Genomic DNA, 21086 nt, shown 5'->3' with positions numbered 1-21086 from the left:
GGAACATTATGGATGTTGTTTTATGAATGGAAAGGCACTGGAGCGATGAACCACTCTTGATGTCTCTGCCTGGCCGGCTGAGTAACTGGCTTACTGGTGCTCTTCCATGCCGTCCCTAGGAGGGGTGCGTCACTTGAGTGGGTTGAGTCACTGACATGATCTTCCTGTCCGGGTTGGCCCCACCCCCCTTGGGTTTGTTCCGTGGGGGAGATCTTCGTGGGCTATACTCGGCCTTGTCTCAGGGTAGTAAGTTGGTGGTTGAAGATATCCCTCTAGTGGTGTGGGGGCTGTGCTTTGGCAAAGTGGGTGGGGTTATATCCTTCCTGTTTGGCCCTGTCCGGGGGTATCATCGGTGGGGTCACAGTGTCTCCTGACCCCTCCTGTCTCAGCCTCCAGTATTTATGCTGCAGTAGTTTATGTGTCGGGGGGCTAGGGTCAGTCCGTTATATCTGGAGTATTTCTCCTGTCTTATCGGGTGTCCTGTGTGAATTTAAGTGTGCTCTCTCTAATTCTCTCCCTCTCCCTCCCCTTCCGGAGGACCTGAGCCCTGGGACCATGCCTCAGGACTACCTGGCATGATGACTCCTTGCTGTCCCCAGTCCACCTGGCCGTGCTGCTGCTCCACTTTCAACTGTTCTACCTGCGGCTATGGAACCCTGACCTGTTCACCGGACATTCTACCTTGTCCCGGACCTGCTGTTTTCGACTCTCTCTCTACCGCACCTGCTGTCTCTAACTTTGAATGATCGTCTATGAAAAGCCAACTGACATTTACTCCTGAGGTGCTGACCTGTTGCACCCTCTACAACCACTGTCATTATTATTATTATTTGACCCTGCTGGTCATCTATGAACGTTTGAACATCTTGGCCATGTTCTGTTATAATCTCAACCCGACACAGCCAGAAGAGGACTGGCCTTCCCTCTCCCCCTCTCTAGGGAGTTTTTCCTAGCCACCGTGCTTCTGCCTGTGTTTGGGATTTAGGCTGGGTTTCTGTACAGCACTTTGTGACATCGGCTGATGTAAAAAGGACTTTATAAATACATTTGATTGATTGATTTTATGTTCTGAATCTAGAAAATCATGTCAAAATGACTAGGAGTAGGAGGAGGGGGAGGGGGACTAGGAGTAGGGGAAGGGGGACTAGGAGGAGGAGGGGGAGAGGGACTAGGAGGAGGAGGGGGAGAGGGACTAGGAGGAGGAGGAGGAGGGGGACTAGGAGGAGGAGGGGGAGAGGGACTAGGAGGAGGGGGAGAGGGACTAGGAGGAGGAGGAGGGGGAGGGGGACTAGGAGTAGGGGAAGGGGGACTAGGAGGAGGAGGGGGAGAGGGACTAGGAGGAGGAGGGGGAGAGGGACTAGGAGTAGGAGGAGGAGGGGGAGGGGGCCTAGGAGGAGGAGGGGGAGAGGGACTAGGAGGAGGAGGGGGAGAGGGACTAGGAGGAGGAGGGGGAGAGGGACTAGGAGGAGGAGGGGGAGAGGGACTAGGAGGAGGAGGGGGAGAGGGACGAGGAGGAGGAGGAGTGGGAACATGAAACAGGAGCGGGCCTAGGAGGAGGAGGAGGAGGGGGAGGAGTGGGAACATGAAACAGGAGGGGAACTGGGAGCTGGTGAAGTTTACCTCTGTGTGACGGGGATACCAAGGGCTGAGACCAGAGTTATTCAGAGTTGTACAGTTCATCAGCTAGTGGTTTACAGTCTATTAGGGATGTAGACATTCTGCTGGGTTGAGGCCAGTTCCTTGAAACACTGATCTGTAGCCTGGGGCATCCAGTTGCTCATTTGGTCACAACAACATTTGAGGCACAGAACTAGAATGAGATTCTATTTCTATTATTTGAGGTCAAGGGTCAAAGCAGGTGTGTGAATCACTGGTCTCTGCTAATATAATGTAACATTAGCAGCAATGTTGCGTCTAGCTCTGCTGCTACTATAGACTCCAGACGCCATGCCGAGAGGAAACCTGTCCAAACTCTTACAAGTCTGACGTGATTGCAACACATGGGTTGAAGTTCCCCTATGAACAGATCTAGGATCAGCTTCACCTTCCCCAATCCTAACCTTAACCATAAGTGGGGGACAATATAAAACTGACCCAAGACCAGCATCTAGGGGATGTCTTCACCCTCCACCATACAGATCAGGAAGTAGTCTGTGTGACGGCAGTAGATGTCCCGAGGGAAGAAACGGATCAGGCCTAAACGGGAGAAACCAATACAGTAGTAGTACACACTGCTCTGATACACCCTGAAGAACTAGTTTATTCCTGTTGGCTACAGAGACCCTGGCAGGTAGATAATGACTCTCACTGAGGCACAGATCATTATTGTCATCCAGATTGTGAATGACAGAGAAAGAGAGAGCTACAGAATGAGATAAACACTCTAATCTCAAAATAATTCAAGATAAGAAGTGATGAACAACAACTCTGTTCAATCACAATATATAAAACATTTACTTTGCGCCTCAAGTGAAGAGGTTTTGACTTCGCTAGCTAGCTACACAACATAAACCTAGCCAATAGGCTAACAAGCTAGCCAGAAAAATGTAGCTAGAACAAACCTAGCAAGGGGAGTTCATACAACTACATCAAACAACTAAACTGAGTGAGTCAACCAAGAAGGATCAGGGACTCTAACTTTAATATATCTTCTGTTGTTTTTTAGTTTGAAGATGTTTTACTCTTTTTGCTGTTTTTGAGCTAAATTAGAGCTAGCTAGCAACAGCAGCAGACTAACAAAAACGGTTGCCATGGCACCGTGGCAGCAGAACAGCAGCAGTAGCAGAGCACAGAGGCCCCATGTCCCCACTCCCCCTCAGCGCTGAGTCCCTTCTCTACCCTCCAGAGGCTCCATGTCCCCCTCAGCGCTGAGTCCCTTCTCTACCCTCCAGAGGCCCCATGTCCCCTCAGCGCTGAGTCCCTTCTCTACCCTCCAGAGGCTCCATGTCCCCCTCAGCGCTGAGTCCCTTCTCTACCCTCCAGAGGCCCCATGTCCCCACTCCCCCTCAGCGCTGAGTCCCTTCTCTACCCTCCAGAGGCCCCATGTCCCCACTCCCCCTCAGCGCTGAGTCCCTTCTCTACCCTCCAGAGGCCCCATGTCCCCCTCAGTGCTGAGTCCCTTCTCTACCCTCCATGTCCCCACTCCCCCTCAGCGCTGAGTCCCTTCTCTACCCTCCAGAGGCCCCATGTCCCCCTCAGGGCTGAGTCCCTTCTCTACCCTCCAGAGGCCCCATGTCCCCACTCCCCCTCAGCGCTGAGTCCCTTCTCTACCCTCCAGAGGCCCCATGTCCCCCTCAGCGCTGAGTCCCTTCTCTACCCTCCAGAGGCCCCATGTCCCCACTCCCCCTCAGCGCTGAGTCCCTTCTCTACCCTCCAGAGGCCCCATGTCCCCACTCCCCCTCAGCGCTGAGTCCCTTCTCTACCCTCCAGAGGCCCCATGTCCCCACTCCCCCTCAGCGCTGAGTCCCTTCTCTACCCTCCAGAGGCCCCATGTCCCCACTCCCCCTCAGGGCTGAGTCCCTTCTCTACCCTCCAGAGGCCCCATGTCCCCCTCAGCGCTGAGTCCCTTCTCTACCCTCCAGAGGCCCCATGTCCCCCTCAGGGCTGAGTCCCTTCTCTACCCTCCAGAGGCCCCATGTCCCCCTCAGGGCTGAGTCCCTTCTCTACCCTCCAGAGGCCCCATGTCCCCCTCAGGGCTGAGTCCCTTCTCTACCCTCCAGAGGCCCCATGTCCCCTCAGCGCTGAGTCCCTTCTCTACCCTCCAGAGGCCCCATGTCCCCACTCCCCCTCAGCGCTGAGTCCCTTCTCTACCCTCCAGAGGCCCCATGTCCCCACTCCCCCTCAGCGCTGAGTCCCTTCTCTACCCTCCATGTCCCCACTCCCCCTCAGCACTGAGTCCCTTCTCTACCCTCCAGAGGCCCCATGTCCCCCTCAGCGCTGAGTCCCTTCTCTACCCTCCAGAGGCCCCATGTCCCCACTCCCCCTCAGCGCTGAGTCCCTTCTCTACCCTCCAGAGGCCCCATGTCCCCACTCCCCCTCAGGGCTGAGTCCCTTCTCTACCCTCCATGTCCCCACTCCCCCTCAGCACTGAGTCCCTTCTCTACCCTCCAGAGGCCCCATGTCCCCCTCAGCGCTGAGTCCCTTCTCTACCCTCCAGAGGCCCCATGTCCCCACTCCCCCTCAGCGCTGAGTCCCTTCTCTACCCTCCAGAGGCCCCATGTCCCCACTCCCCCTCAGGGCTGAGTCCCTTCTCTACCCTCCAGAGGCCCCATGTCCCTCTCAGTGCTGAGTCCCTTCTCTACCCTCCAGAGGCCCCATGTCCCCCTCAGCGCTGAGTCCCTTCTCTACCCTCCAGAGGCCCCATGTCCCCACTCCCCCTCAGCGCTGAGTCCCTTCTCTACCCTCCAGAGGCCCCATGTCCCCACTCCCCCTCAGCGCTGAGTCCCTTCTCTACCCTCCAGAGGCCCCATGTCCCCACTCCCCCTCAGCGCTGAGTCCCTTCTCTACCCTCCATGTCCCCTCAGCGCTGAGTCCCTTCTCTACCCTCCAGAGGCCCCATGTCCCCCTCAGCGCTGAGTCCCTTCTCTACCCTCCAGAGGCCCCATGAGATAATGAAAAATGGTTCGATAATGATTGGAGAAATCTAAAGAAGTCATTGAGAAATATATCTAATCAAAAACACAGAGAACCAGACAACAAAAATATAGGCCTTCAATATGGAGAAACACTGAAGCAATACAAACACACCCTGAGAACAGAGGAACAGAACATTAGAAATCAGCTGGATGGAGTTGAGGAATTCATAGAATTAAACCACTTCTGGGAGAACTGTAATAAATTAAACAAACATCATTTGGCTCTCCCAAATGGGGATATGGGGAGAAATCACTTTACAAACCTCATCATTTGGCTCTCCCAAATGGGGATATGGGGAGAAATCACTTTACAAACCTCATCATTTGGCTCTCCCAAATGGGGATATGGGGAGAAATCACTTTACAAACCTCATCATTTGGCTCTCCCAAATGGGGATATGGGGAGAAATCACTTTACAAACCTCATCATTTGGCTCTCCCAAATGGGGATATGGGGAGAAATCACTTTACAAACCTCATCATTTGGCTCTCCCAAATGGGGATATGGGGAGAAATCACTTTACAAACCTCATCATTTGGCTCTCCCAAATGGGGATATGGGGAGAAATCACTTTACAAACCTCATCATTTGGCTCTCCCAAATGGGGATATGGGGAGAAATCACTTTACAAACCTCATCATTTGGCTCTCCCAAATGGGGATATGGGGAGAAATCACTTTACAAACCTCATCATTTGGCTCTCCCAAATGGGGATATGGGGAGAAATCACTTTACAAACCTCATCATTTGGCTCTCCCAAATGGGGATATGGGGAGAAATCACTTTACAAACCTCATCATTTGGCTCTCCCAAATGGGGAGACTGTTAAAGACATGGTAAAGGGCAGACTGATAAAGACATGGAAAGGGCAGACTGATAAAGACATGGTAAAGGGCAGACTGATAAAGACATGGTAAAGGGCAGACTGATAAAGACATGGTAAAGGGCAGACTGATAAAGACATGGTAAAGGGCTGACAGATAAAGACATGGTAAAGGGCTGACAGATAAAGACATGGTAAAGGGCTGACAGATAAAGACATGGAAAGGGCTGACAGATAAAGACATGGTAAAGGGCAGACTGATAAAGACATGGAAAGGGCAGACTGATAAAGACATGGTAAAGGGCAGACAGATAAAGACATGGTAAAGGGCTGACAGATAAAGACATGGAAAGGGCTGACAGATAAAGACATGGAAAGGGCAGACTGATAAAGACATGGAAAGGGCAGACTGATAAAGACATGGTAAAGGGCAGACTGATAAAGACATGGAAAGGGCTGACAGATAAAGACATGGAAAGGGCTGACAGATCAAGACATGGTAAAGGGCAGACTGATAAAGACATGGAAAGGGCAGACTGATAAAGACATGGAAAGGGCAGACTGATAAAGACATGGTAAAGGGCAGACTGATAAAGACATGGAAAGGGCTGACAGATAAAGACATGGAAAGGGCTGACAGATAAAGACATGGTAAAGGGCAGACTGATAAAGACATGGTAAAGGGCAGACTGATAAAGACATGGTAAAGGGCAGACTGATAAAGACATGGTAAAGGGCAGACTGATAAAGACGTGGAAAGGGCTGACCGATAAAGACATGGAAAGGGCTGACAGATAAAGACATGGTAAAGGGCAGACTGATAAAGACATGGAAAGGGCAGACTGATAAAGACATGGTAAAGGGCAGACTGATAAAGACATGGTAAAGGGCTGACAGATAAAGACATGGAAAGGGCTGACAGATAAAGACATGGAAAGGGCTGACAGATAAAGACATGGTAAAGGGCAGACTGATAAAGACATGGTAAAGGGCTGACAGATAAAGACATGGAAAGGGCTGACAGATAAAGACATGGTAAAGGGCAGACTGATAAAGACATGGAAAGGGCAGACTGATAAAGACATGGTAAAGGGCAGACTGATAAGACATGGTAAAGGGCTGACAGATAAAGACATGGAAAGGGCTGACAGATAAAGACATGGAAAGGGCTGACAGATAAAGACATGGTAAAGGGCAGACTGATAAAGACATGGTAAAGGGCTGACAGATAAAGACATGGAAAGGGCTGACAGATAAAGACATGGTAAAGGGCAGACTGATAAAGACATGGAAAGGGCAGACTGATAAAGACATGGTGAAGGGCAGACTGATAAAGACATGGTAAAGGGCAGACTGATAAAGACATGGTAAAGAGCAGACTGATAAAGACATGGAAAGGGCAGACTGATAAAGACATGGTAAAGGGCAGACTGATAAAGACATGGTAAAGGGCAGACTGATAAGACATGGAAAGGGCAGACTGATAAAGACATGGTAAAGGGCAGACTGATAAAGACATGGAAGGGCAGACTGATAAAGGGCTGACAGATAAAGACATGGTAAAGGGCAGACTGATAAAGACATCGTAAAGGGCAGACTGATAGACATGGAAAGGGCAGACTGATAAAGACATGGTAAAGGGCAGACTGATAAAGACATGGAAAGGGCAGACTGATAAAGACATGGTAAAGGGCAGACTGATAAAGACATGGAAAGGGCAGACTGATAAAGACATGGTAAAGGGCTGACTAATAAAGACATGGTAAAGGGCAGACTGATAAAGACATGGTAAAGGGCAGACTGATAAAGACATGGTAAAGGGCAGACTGATAAAGACATGGTAAAGGGTAGACTGGTTCAGTCAGGGCACAGAGACAGAGTTCTGATCTAATACTTTAGACCACAGGACTGCTAGTGGATAGAAACTCTCCCAGTTTCAGCCACTGCCTTTGGCATTATACCAGCCCCCTACCACAGCCTCAGCCCTCTACCTTGGTCCCAGCTCCAGTCCTCTACCTTAGCCCCAGCTCCAGCCCTCTACCTTGGCTCCAGCTCCAGCCCTCTACCTCGGCCCCAGTTCCAGCCCTCTACCTTGGCCCCAGCTCCAGCAGTCTACCTCAGCTCCAGCTCCAGTCCTCTACCTTGTCCCCAGCTCCAGCAGTCTACCTCAGCTCCAGCTCCAGTCCTCTACCTCGGCTCCAGCTCCAGTCTTCTACCTCAGCTCCAGCTCCAGCTCTCTACCTTGGCCCCAGTTCCAGTCCTCTACCTAAGCTCCAGCTCCAGTCCTCTACCTTGGCCCCAGTTCCAGTCCTCTACCTTGGCTCCAGCTCCAGCCCTCTACCTCGGCCCCAGTTCCAGCCCTCTACCTTGGCCCCAGCTCCAGCAGTCTACCTCAGCTCCAGCTCCAGTCCTCTACCTTGTCCCCAGCTCCAGCAGTCTACCTCAGCTCCAGCTCCAGTCCTCTACCTCGGCTCCAGCTCCAGTCTTCTACCTCAGCTCCAGCTCCAGCTCTCTACCTTGGCCCCAGTTCCAGTCCTCTACCTCAGCTCCAGCTCCAGCTCTCTACCTTGGCCCCAGTTCCAGTCCTCTACCTAAGCTCCAGCTCCAGTCCTCTACCTTGGCCCCAGTTCCAGTCCTCTACCTCGGCCCCAGTTCCAGTCCCCGACCTCGGCCCCAGTTCCAGTCCTCTACCTTGGCCCCAGTTCTAGTCCTCTTCCTCATAACCTAAAACCCAAGGCCAAATCTACACTGGAATTGCTTAACAAGAAGACAGTGACTGTTCTTGAGTGGCCAAGTTACAGTTGCAGTTGACAGAGTTTGAAGAATTCTGAAGAAAAATGGGCAAATATTGCACAATCTAGGTGTGGAAAGCTCTTAGAAACGTACCCAGAAAGACTCACAGCAGTAATCACTGCCAAAGGTGCTTCTACTAAGTATCTAAAAACCTGTTTTCACTTTGTCATTATGAGGTATTGTGTGTAGATGGGTGAGAAAAATATATAATTGAATTGATTTTGAATTCAGGCTGTCACAACACAACGTGGAATAAGTGGTAAGGATACTTTCTGAAGGCCCTGTATTCTCTATCCATGGACCTAGTCCACTGTGCCTCCAGGCTGGAGCTAGCATGTCATGTTTGTTTACGCATACAAAGCTGTTCATTTCATTCTATTCAAACAGACCTCATTTCAAAGGAAACAAGCACTCATTAGGATCTGGTGTAGCCAATTAGTGGTTGCAGACAACACACCTGAACACACTTAACAAGATGGAGGATGGAGAGCTTTGTTGATGCTGATAATGGAATGTATATGTTTTTAAATTACATTCTTAGACTGTTCTTTGAACGTTACTAATGTTTTCTGGTGGTTTTTACGGTTTTCTTAATGTTCTGAGAACATGACTTCAAATAGAACCATGAGTAGACCTGCAGAAAAAGTTATGCTGAAGTACTGAAATTCCCACAGAAGAATGTTGTTTCTTAACTTTCTCTGAATGTTAACTTTCTTTAAAGGCCCAGCACAGTCATCCTAGTTCCCAAGTAAAAATAAATGACCAAAACATTACCAATAATATTTTTATGCTCAGAATGAAAGAAACTGTACCTTTTCTCTCATCTCTAACTATCAGGAAGTCTGAAAGAACAGACTGAGTGGATCGGGAGCTTATATTCATGAGCTCGCCTTGACTGACAGCTCTTTGAAACACCCTTGTGGTCGTTGCCAGGTAGCAAGGTAACAACGGGTCACATGTCATTGATGACCAGGTAAACAATGGACCACATGTCATTTCGAGCCTAAATAGTAGGCCTCAACCCATTTTCTCTGGCAAAATGCTCTCATGGTCAACAGAGCTAGTAATGGACTGTTGAATATCAGAGAAACAGCAGAAACACAACACTGCATTTCTACTGTTTTGTAACTAATTTCAGAATACACTTCTGATACACTTCTTCAGCAGAATGAGTAAAACCTGAGACGCCTTAGAATGTTAGACATAAGGGAATGTACATAGAAACAGCATACAATAAGTGGACTGGACAATATATTGGTGCCTCTGCATTAGCATTAGAAATTACAATATGTTCACAATTGTATGTATTGAGAGGTATGAGAGGTATGTGGCAGGGTCTACAGTCAATCACGGATTACAAAAGGAAAACCAGCCCCATCGCGGACACCGATGTCTTGCTCCCAGACAGACTAAACAACTTCTTTGCTCGCTTTGAGGACAACACAGTGCCACCGACATGGCCCGCTACCAAAAGCTGCAGGCTCTCCTTCACCGCAGCCAACGTCAGTAAAACATTTAAACGTGTTAACCCTCGCAAGGCTGCCGGCCCAGACGGCATCCCCAGCCGCGTCCTCAGAGCATGCGCAGACCATCTGGCTGGTGTGTTTACGGACATATTCAATCAATCCCTATCCAAGTCTGCTGTTCCCACATGCTTCAAGAGGGCCACCATTGTTCCTGTTCCCAAGAAAGCTAAGGTAACTGAGCTAAATGACTATCGTCCCGTAGCACTCACTTCCGTCATCATGAAGTGCTTTGAGAGACTAGTCAAGGACCATATCACCTCCACCCTACCTGACAACCTAGACCCACTCCAATTTACTTACCGCCCCAATAGGTCCACAGGCGATGCAATCGAAACCACACTGCACACTGCCCTAACCCATCTGGACAAGAGGAATACCTATGTAAGAATGCTGTTCATCGACTACAACTCAGCATTTAACACCATAGTAAAATGCTGCATGCTAACAGTTATTACTGCATGCTAACCGATCATTTACAATAGGCCAGCATGTCAAAATATTGATCAACATGAACACTCAAAGGTGAGAAATCATGGTGAGACATCATTTGACAATTCAAAAATGATTAAAGCCGTAGGAATTCAGGACCCATTGATTCGTACAATTTGTAACACTCATCTCCCGTCCGAATTCTTGAGATAAACAACATAAAGTGACAATGTGATAGCATATCACGTAAAAGTGAATTAGTTAGGCTTTAGGAAATGCAACCAACTACAGATTTGGATGGGGAGATGGAGAGGAGGGGGACCCATGTACCCCACTTAAAACAAGCAGGCTTCAGTCACCCACTTGGCTTCAGTCATCCCAAAGAATGAATCGGGAGACAAATCCAGCTACGGGCTCCTCCTTGTTGGGCCTCTGTCACTGAACGTTTTGAGGACATGACTTAAGATGGAAGGTAACCTGTGTCCATATACTTTTGGTCATGTATCTCCGGTCTGTAGGGCCAAGAGGGGAGCAGCTATAGAGAGTCACTTATGATCCAATAGTGTCTCTGGGCTGGAGGGGGGCAGCCACAGAGACGCTTAATGTAGAGCTTTGTGATGCTTCCCAGAACCACAAGAGAACAGCTCCCCACAGAACCAAAATAGAAAATTACCTAAAAAAAACAGGCTCGCTTTCGGCCCCCAGGATTTTTTTCATTTCAAGACAATGGTTTCTTACAGAGCGTCCCGTTAACCGCTGTGATCTGGCCAGAGGAGGGGAGGAATACTTATCCGCTTAACTTTGAAATAACCTGGTCTTGTGATGTTGATTTGGGAAGCTTCCATGAAGAATCACTGTTTACTGGGTGGTGATCGTGCCCACAGAATAGGAAGTATACCACAGGACCTCTGTTATTAGTAATGCCTCAGGACACTGCAATGCTGCATGCTGTGTTGGAATGTCAAACAGGACAGTTCAATGCTGCAAGCTGTCTTGTCATATCAAACAGGACAGTTCAATGCTGCACGCTGTGTTGTCATATCAAACAGGACAGTTCAATACTGCACACTGTGTTGTCATATCAAACAGGACACTGCAATGCTGCACACTGTGTTGTCATATCAAACAGGACAGTTCAATGCTGCACACTGTGTTGTCATATCAAACAGGACAGTTCAATGCTGCACGCTGTGTTGTCATATCAAACAGGACAGTTCAATGCTGCACACTGTGTTGTCATATCAAACAGGACAGTTCAATGCTGCACGCTGTGTTGTCATATCAAACAGGACAGTTCAATACTGCACTCTGTGTTGTCATATCAAACAGGACAGTTCAATGCTGCACACTGTGTTGTCATATCAAACAGGACAGTTCAATGCTGCACACTGTGTTGTCATATCAAACAGGACAGTTCAATGCTGCACACTGTGTTGTCATATCAAACAGGACAGTTCAATGCTGCACGCTGTGTTGTCATATCAAACAGGACAGTTCAATGCTGCACACTGTGTTGTCATATCAAACAGGACAGTTCAATGCTGCACGCTGTGTTGTCATATCAAACAGGACAGTTCAATACTGCACACTGTGTTGTCATATCAAACAGGACAGTTCAATGCTGCACACTGTGTTGTCATATCAAACAGGACAGTTCAATGCTGCATGCTGTGTTTTCATATCAAACAGGACACTGGATACTAGGATACAGACAGACAGTCTGGTGATACTAGGATACAGACAGACAGTCTGGTGATACTAGGATACAGACAGACAGTCTGGTGATACTAGGATACAGACAGACAGTCTGGTGATGCTAGGATACTAGGATACAGACAGACAGTCTGGTGATACTAGGATACAGACAGACAGTCTGGTGATACTAGGATACAGACAGACAGTCTGGTGATACTAGGATACAGACAGACAGTCTGGTGATGCTAGGATACTAGGATACAGACAGACAGTCTGGTGATGCTAGGATACTAGGATACAGACAGACAGTCTGGTGATGCTAGGATACAGACAGACAGTCTGGTGATACTAGGATACAGACAGACAGTCTGGTGATACTAGGATACAGACAGACAGTCTGGTGATGCTAGGATACTAGGATACAGACAGACAGTCTGGTGATGCTAGGATACTAGGATACAGACAGACAGTCTGGTGATGCTAGGATACAGACAGACAGTCTGGTGATACTAGGATACAGACAGACAGTCTGGTGATGCTAGGATACAGACAGACAGTCTGGTGATGCTAGGATACAGACAGACAGTCTGGTGGTACTAGGATACAGACAGTCTGGTGATACTAGGATACAGACCACACATACAGAGCTACAGGGTTACAGCTTGGTTTCCATTCATAAACCAACTATTCCGCTAATTTTTGCCAGGGCTGATTTGTGCCAGGGCTGATTTGTGCCAGGGATGATTTGTGCCAGGGCTGATTTGTGCCAGGGCTAATTTGTGCCAGGGCTAATTTGTGCCAGGGCTGATTTGTGCCAGGGATGATTTGTGCCAGGGCTGATTTGTGCCAGGGCTAATTTGTGCCAGGGCTGATTTGTGCCAGGGCTATTTTGGATGCGGTCTCTCCTTCACTGCAGCCGAGGTGAGTAAGACATTTAAATGTGTTAACCCTCGCAAGGCTGCAGGCCCAGACGGCATCCCCAGCCGCGCCCTCAGAGCATGCGCAGACCAGCTGGCCGGTGTGTTTACGGACATATTCAATCAATCCCTATACCAGTCTGCTGTTCCCACATGCTTCAAGAGGGCCACCATTGTTCCTGTTCCCAAGAAAGCTAAGGTAACTGAGCTAACTGCACTCACTTCCGTCATCATGAAGTGCTTTGAGAGACTAGTCAAGGACCATATCGCCTCCACCCTACCTGACACCCTAGACCCACTCCAATTTGCTTACCGCCCAAATAGGTCCACAGACGATGCAATCTCAACCACACTGCACACTGCCCTAACCCATCTGGACAAGAGGAATACCTATGTGAGAATGCTGTTCATCGACTACAGCTCGGCATTCAACACCATAGTACCCTCCAAGCTCGTCATCAAGCTCGAGACCCTGGGTCTCGACCCCGCCCTGTGCAACTGGGTACTGGACTTCCTGACGGGCCGCCCCCAGGTGGTGAGGGTAGGCAACAACATCTCCTCCCCGCTGATCCTCAACACTGGGGCCCCACAAGGGTGCGTTCTGAGCCCTCTCCTGTACTCCCTGTTCACCCACGACTGCGTGGCCACGCACGCCTCCAACTCAATCATCAAGTTTGCGGACGACACAACAGTGGTAGGCTTGATTACCAACAACGACGAGACGGCCTACAGGGAGGAGGTGAGGGCCCTCGGAGTGTGGTGTCAGGAAAATAACCTCACACTCAACGTCAACAAAACTAAGGAGATGATTGTGGACTTCAGGAAACAGCAGAGGGAACACCCCCCTATCCACATCGATGGAACAGTAGTGGAGAGGGTAGCAAGTTTTAAGTTCCTCGGCATACACATCACAGACAAACTGAATTGGTCCACTCACACAGACAGCATCGTGAAGAAGGCGCAGCAGCGCCTCTTCAACCTCAGGAGGCTGAAGAAATTTGGCTTGTCACCAAAAGCACTCACAAACTTCTACAGATGCACAATCGAGAGCATCCTGGCGGGCTGTATCACCGCCTGGTACGGCAACTGCTCCGCCCTCAACCGTAAGGCTCTCCAGAGGGTAGTGAGGTCTGCACAACGCATCACCGGGCAAACTACCTGCCCTCCAGGACACCTACACCACCTGATGTTACAGGAAGGCCATAAAGATCATCAAGGACATCAACCACCCGATGCCTGTTCACCCCGCTATCATCCAGAAGGCGAGGTCAGTACAGGTGCATCAAAGCTGGGACCGAGAGACTGAAAAACAGCTTCTATCTCAAGGCCATCTGACTGTTAAACAGCCACCACTAACATTGAGTGGCTGCTGCCAACACACTGACAATGACACTGACTCAACTCCAGCCACTTTAATAATGGGAATTGATGGGAAATGATGTAAATATATCACTAGCCACTTTAAACAATGCTACCTTATATAATGTTACTTACCCTACATTATTCATCTCATATGTATATGTATATACTGTACTCTATATCATCGACTGCATCCTTATGTAATACATGTATCACTAGCCACTTTAACTATGCCACTTTGTTTACATACTCATCTCATATGTTATACTGTACTCGATACCATCTACTGTATCTTGCCTATGCTGCTCTGTACCATCACTCATTCATATATCCTTATGTACATATTCTTTATCCCCTTACACTGTGTATAAGACAGTAGTTTTGGAATTGTTAGTTAGATTACTTGTTGGTTATTACTGCATTGTCGGAACTAGAAGCACAAGCATTTCGCTACACTCGCATTAACATCTGCTAACCATGTGTATGTGACAAATAACATTTGATTTGATTTGATTTGCTAGGGACACCTAGAATTAGAGCTACAGACACTACAGAAAGGAACAGACAGTCACAGTTAGGGATACAAAGAACACACACTGCAAGAGCTAGGGCTACAGACAATAGACAGCTATGGGTAGGGCTACAGACACTACAGACAGCCACCAACACTACCAGGGCCACATACAATCCAGGCAGCAACATACACCACAGACAGCTAGAGCTAGGGCTACAGACAATAGACAGCTATAGGTATGGCTACATACACTACCGACAGCTACAGCTACAGACACACCAGACAGCTACAGCTAGGGTTACAGACACTACAGACAGCTACAGTTAGGGCTACAGACATACCAGACACCTACAGCTAGGGTTACAGACACTACAGACAGCTACAGCTAGAGTTACAGACACCACAGACAGCTACAGCTAGGGTTACAGACACTACAGACAGCTACAGCTAGAGTTACAGACACTACAGACAGCAACAGTTACAGACACACCAGACAGCTACAGCTAGAGTTACAGACACTACAGACAGCTACAGCTAGAGTTACAGACACTACAGACAGCTACAGACACACCAGACAGCTACAGCTAGGGTTACAGACACCACAGACAGCTACAGCTAGGGTCACAGACAGCTACAGCTAGAGTTACAGACACTACAGACAGCTACAGCTAGAGTTACAGACACTACAGACAGCTACAGACACACCAGACAGCTACAGCTAGGGTTACAGACACCACAGACAGCTACAGCTAGGGTCACAGACAGCTACAGCTAGAGTTACAGACACTACAGACAGCTACAGTTAGGGTCACAGACACTACAGGCACCTACAGTTAGCCAGACACTACAGACAGCTACAGCTAGGGTTACAGACACTACAGACAGCTACAGCTAGGGTTACAGACACCACAGACAGCTACAGCTAGAGTTCCAGACACTACAGACAGCTACAGACACACCAGACAGCTACAGCTAGAGTTACAGACACCACAGACAGCTACAGCTAGGGTTACAGACACCACAGACAGCTACAGCTAGAGTTCCAGACACTACAGACAGCTACAGACACACCAGACAGCTACAGCTAGAGTTACAGACACACCAGACAGCTACAGCTAGGGTCACAGACACTACAGACAGCTACAGCTAGAGTTACAGACACTACAGACAGCTACAGCTAGAGTTACAGACACTACAGACAGCTACAGCTAGAGTTACAGACACTACAGACGGCTACAGCTAGCCAGACACTACAGACAGCTACAGTTAGGGCTACAGACATACCAAACACCTACAGCTAAGGTTACAGACACTACAGACAGCTACAGCTAGAGTTACAGACACTACAGACGGCTACAGCTAGAGTTACAGACACTACAGACAGCTACAGCTAGAGTTACAGACACACCAGACAGCTACAGCTAGAGTTACAGACACTACAGACGGCTACAGCTAGAGTTACAGACACTACAGACAGCTACAGCTAGAGTTCCAGACACTACAGACAGCTACAGACACACCAGACAGCTACAGCTAGGGTTACAGACACTACAGACAGCTACAGCTAGAGTTACAGACACTACAGACAGCTACAGACACTACAGACAGCTACAGCTAGAGGTACAGACACTACAGACAGCTACAGCTAGGGCTACATACACTACAGACAGCTACAGCTAGAGTTCCAGACACTACAGACAGCTACAGCTAGAGTTCCAGACACTACAGACAGCTACAGTTAGGGTCACAGACAGCTACAGCTAGAGTTACAGACACTACAGACAGCTACAGTTAGGGTCACAGACAGCTACAGCTAGAGTTACAGACACTACAGACAGCTACAGCTAGAGTTACAGACACCACAGACAGCTACAGCTAGAGTTCCAGACACCACAGACAGCTACAGTTAGGGTTCCAGACACTACAGACAGCTACAGCTAGGGTTACAGACACTACAGACAGCTACAGCTAGAGTTACAAACACTACAGACAGCTACAGCTAGAGTTACAGACACTACAGACAGCTACAGCTAGAGTTACAGACACTACAGACAGCTACAGTTAGGGTCACAGACAGCTACAGCTAGAGTTACAAACACTACAGACAGCTACAGCTAGAGTTACAGACACTACAGACAGCTACAGTTAGGGTCACAGACACTACAGACAGCTACAGCTAGAGTTACAGACACTACAGACAGCTACAGCTAGGGTCACAGACACTACAGACAGCTACAGCTAGAGTTACAGACACTACAGACAGCTACAGCTAGGGTCACAGACAGCTACAGCTAGAGTTCCAGACACTACAGACAGCTACAGTTAGGGTCACAGACAGCTACAGCTAGAGTTACAGACACTACCAACAGCTACGGTTAGGGCTACAGACACTACAGGCACCTACAGTTAGCCAGACACTACAGACGGCTAAAGCTAAATTTACAGACACTACCGACAGCTTCAGTTAGGGCTACGGACAGACAGCTACAGCTAGAGTTACAGACAGCTACAGACAGCTTCAGTTAGGGCTACAGACAGACAGCTACAGCCAGGGTTACAGACAGCTACAGACAGCATCAGTTAGGGCTACAGACAGACAGCTACAGCTAGGGTTAGAGACAGCTACAGACAGCTTCAGTTAGGGCTACAGACAGACAGCTACAGCTAGGGTTACAGACAGCTACAGACATCTACAGTTAGCCAGACACTATAGACAGCTACAGTTAGGCAGACACTACAGACAGCTACAGCTAGAGTTCCAGACACCACAGACAGCTACAGCTAGAGGTACAGACACTACAGACAGCTACAGCTAGAGGTACAGACAGCTACAGCTAGAGTTACAGACACTACAGACAGCTACAGCTAGAGTTACAGACACTACAGACAGCTACAGCTAGAGTTACAGACACTACAGACAGCTACAGCTAGAGTTACAGACACCACAGACAGCTACAGCTAGAGTTACAGACACTACAGACAGCTACAGCTAGAGTTACAGACACTACAGACAGCTACAGCTAGAGTTACAGACACTACAGACAGCTACAGCTAGAGTTACAGACACTACAGACAGCTACAGCTAGAGTTACAGACACTACAGACAGCTACAGCTAGAGTTACAGACACTACAGACAGCTACAGCTAGAGTTACAGACACTACAGACAGCTACAGCTAGAGTTACAGACACTACAGACAGCTACAGCTAGAGGTACAGACACTACAGACAGCTACAGCTAGAGTTCCAGACACCACAGACAGCTACAGCTAGAGTTACAGACACTACAGACAGCTACAGCTAGAGTTACAGACACTACAGACAGCTACAGCTAGAGGTACAGACACTACAGACAGCTACAGCTAGGGTTACAGACACTACAGACAGCTACAGCTAGAGTTACAGACACTACAGACAGCTACAGCTAGAGTTACAGACACTACAGACAGCTACAGCTAGAGTTACAGACACTACAGACAGCTACAAATAGGACTATAGACACTAGTAGAATAGCTTAGGCTAACATTCACCTGCCAGGAATGAGGTTTGGTGATTAAACACCTGTCCTGTGCTGAGGCTGTGTGTATAGCAGACTGGCTGATGTAGTAGGCTTATAGCCGACTGATCTCTTAACTCCTTCAGGATTAACAGAAGTGTCCCTGGGGTATATTAGGTTCTAACTGTTCAACCACCACATATCTATCAGGGCTTTTCACTGTTTAAACACCACATATCTATCAGGGCTCTTCACTGTTTAACCACCACCGCAGGGCTCTTCACTGTTTAAACACCACATATCTAGCAGGGCTTTTCACTGTTTAAACACCACATATCTATCAGGGCTCTTCACTGTTTAAACACCACATATCTAGCAGGGCTTTTCACTGTTTAAACACCACATATCTAGCAGGGCTCTTCACTGTTTAACCACCACCGCAGGGCTCCTCACTGTTTAAACACCACATATCTAGCAGGGCTTTTCACTGTTTAAACACCACATATCTAGCAGGGCTCTTCACTGTTTAAACACCACATATCTAGCAGGGCTCTTCACTGTTTAAACACCACATATCTAGCAGGGCTCTTCACTGTTTAACCACCACGTAACTAGCAGGGCTCTTCACTGTTTAAACACCACATATCTATCAGGGCTCTTCACTGTTTAAACACCACTGCAGGGCTCTTCACTGTTTAAACACCACATATCTAGCAGGGCTCTTCACTGTTTAACCACCACTGCAGGGCTCTTCACTGTTTAAACACCACATATCTAGCAGGGCTCTTCACTGTTTAAACACCACATATCTAGCAGGGCTCTTCACTGTTTAAACACCACATATCTAGCAGGGCTCTTCACTGTTTAAGCACCACATATCTAGCAGGGCTCTTCACTGTTTAAACACCACATATCTAGCAGGGCTCTTCACTGTTTAAACACCACATATCTAGCAGGGCTCTTCACTGTTTAACCACCACATATCTAGCAGGGCTCTTCACTGTTTAAACACCACTGCAGGGCTCTTCACTGTTTAAACACCACATATCTAGCAGGGCTCTTCACTGTTTAACCACCACCGCAGGGCTCTTCACTGTTTAACCACCACCGCAGGGCTCTTCACTGTTTAACCACCACCGCAGGGCTCTTCACTGTTTAACCACCACCGCAGGGCTCTTCACTGTTTAACCACCACATATCTAGCAGGGCTCTTCACTGTTTAACCACCACATATCTAGCAGGGCTCTTCACTGTTTAAACACCACATATCTAGCAGGGCTCTTCACTGTTTAACCACCACCGCAGGGCTCTTCACTGTTTAAACACCACATATCTAGCAGGACTCTTCACTGTTTAAACACCACATATCTAGCAGGGCTCTTCACTGTTTAACCACCACATATCTAGCAGGGCTCTTCACTGTTTAACCACCACATATTTAGCAGGGCTCTTCACTGTTTAACCACCACCGCATGGGCTCTTCACTGTTTAACCACCACCGCAGGACCCTTCACTGTTTAACCACCACCGCATGGGCTCTTCACTGTTTAACCACCACATATCTAGCAGGGCTCTTCAATGTTTAACCACCACATATCTAGCAGGGCTCTTCACTGTTTAAACACCACATAACTAGCAGGGCTCTTCACTGTTTAACCACCACATATCTAGCAGGGCTCTTCACTGTTTAAACACCACATATCTAGCAGGGCTCTTCACTGTTTAACCACCAACGCAGGGCTCTTCACTGTTTAACCACCACATATCTAGCAGGGCTCTTCACTGTTTAACCACCACACATCTAGCAGGGCTCTTCACTGTTTAAACACCACATATCTAGCAGGGCTTTTCACTGTTTAAACACCACATATCTAGCAGGGCTTTTCACTGTTTAAACACCACATATCTAGCAGGGCTTTTCACTGTTTAAACACCACATATCTAGCAGGGCTTTTCACTGTTTAACCACACCATATCTAGCAGGGCTTTTCACTGTTTAAACACCACATATCCTGCAGGGCTCTTCCCTGTTTAAACACCACATATCCTGCAGGGCTCTTCCCTGTTTAAACACCACATATCTATCAGGGCTCTTCACTGTTTAACCACCACCGCAGGGCTCTTCACTGTTTAAACACCACATATCTAGCAGGGCTCTTCACTGTTTAAACACCACATATCTAGCAGGGCTCTTCACTGTTTAACCACCACCGCAGGGCTCTTCACTGTTTAACCACCACATAACTAGCAGGGCTCTTCACTGTTTAACCACCACATATCTAGCAGGGCTCTTCACTGTTTAAACACCACATATCTAGCAGGGCTCTTCACTGTTTAACCACCAACGCAGGGCTCTTCACTGTTTAACCACCACATATCTAGCAGGGCTCTTCACTGTTTAAACACCACATATCTAGCAGGGCTCTTCACTGTTTAACCACCAACGCAGGGCTCTTCACTGTTTAACCACCACATATCTAGCAGGGCTCTTCACTGTTTAAACACCACATATCTAGCAGGGCTCTTCACTGTTTAAACACCACATATCTAGCAGGGCTCTTCACTGTTTAAACACCACATATCTAGCAGGGCTCTTCACTGTTTAAACACCACATATCTAGCAGGGCTCTTCACTGTTTAAACACCACATATCTAGCAGGGCTCTTCACTGTTTAAACACCACATATCTAGCAGGGCTCTTCACTGTTTAACCACCAACGCAGGGCTCTTCACTGTTTAAACACCACATATCTAGCAGGGCTCTTCACTGTTTAACCACCACATATCTAGCAGGGCTCTTCACTGTTTAAACACCACATATCTAGCAGGGCTCTTCACTGTTTAACCACCAACGCAGGGCTCTTCACTGTTTAACCACCACATATCTAGCAGGGCTCTTC

At 48.2% G+C, this 21086-nt stretch overlaps 1 protein-coding gene across 1 annotated transcript in view; it reads right to left on the bottom strand.

The window, feature by feature from the left end:
• Positions 1-21086, bottom strand: part of LOC109888091 (neurotrophin-3-like) — a 118863-nt gene that overhangs the window by 5424 nt on the left and 92353 nt on the right. The gene's annotated exons all lie outside the window — the stretch shown is intronic.

This window comes from Oncorhynchus kisutch, unplaced genomic scaffold (genome assembly GCF_002021735.2).
Source record: "Oncorhynchus kisutch isolate 150728-3 unplaced genomic scaffold, Okis_V2 Okis09a-Okis19a_hom, whole genome shotgun sequence".
Classification (NCBI taxonomy): domain Eukaryota; kingdom Metazoa; phylum Chordata; class Actinopteri; order Salmoniformes; family Salmonidae; genus Oncorhynchus; species Oncorhynchus kisutch.
Note: the sequence above shows the minus strand (reverse complement) of the source record. Positions and strands in the feature narration are given on the sequence as shown.